The following is a 740-nucleotide window of genomic DNA, read 5'->3' on the forward strand; positions in this document are numbered from 1 at the left end:
TCATTACTTGGATTATCTATGCCTCATATACCTTTCTTGTTTCTACCTGCTATGTATGTAGCATGCTGGCTGCAGAAATGCCAACCCCACCCCAATTAGATAAAGGCCTAGTATAGAGAAAAATCATGTGAAATGAGATGTTTTAAACTTTGTAGCATGCCTGTAATATGAACAGCTGCTGCCTGTTATGCATAGTGTGTATACTTAGGCCCAATCATCTGATCTTTCTGATACTCCCAGTGTCATCACAATGAGAATGAACTATACTAGCCTCCAAGTCTCAGGTGAATTAAGTGCACTTAAAAATGAAAACACAATTATGCAGTTTAATTATTTAATCTCCTTATGGAGTATCTGTTGCTGTAACTGAATATTTTAAAAATAAATAAGTGTTCAATATGTGTTTGTTGAATTAAGTTATTTGACTCTAAACGGTGTTTAAGATCCTTAAGAGTCACTGAAATTTGACTATCAGGAACATATTCCTGGAGGGAAATAAAAAAATTAAAACCAGTTTGGCTACCTGAATTTCTGAGCACTGTGATGACTCCAACATTTCTCAATCATATGAAACAATAGTTTTGAAACAACTGAGTCGGGAAATTATTGTATCAGTGAAGGAGTAGTGGCACAACAAGGCTCCTAAAACTATTTTCCCTGCCAAAACTAAACATTAATTCTCTTCCATCTGTCATAACGGCTCCCTTTAAAATTTATTTTATAGATGTGGCAACTTTTTT

This window comes from Galeopterus variegatus, unplaced genomic scaffold (assembly GCF_000696425.1).
Source record: "Galeopterus variegatus unplaced genomic scaffold, G_variegatus-3.0.2 Scaffold1289, whole genome shotgun sequence".
In the NCBI taxonomy this organism is placed as follows: Eukaryota; Metazoa; Chordata; class Mammalia; order Dermoptera; family Cynocephalidae; genus Galeopterus; species Galeopterus variegatus.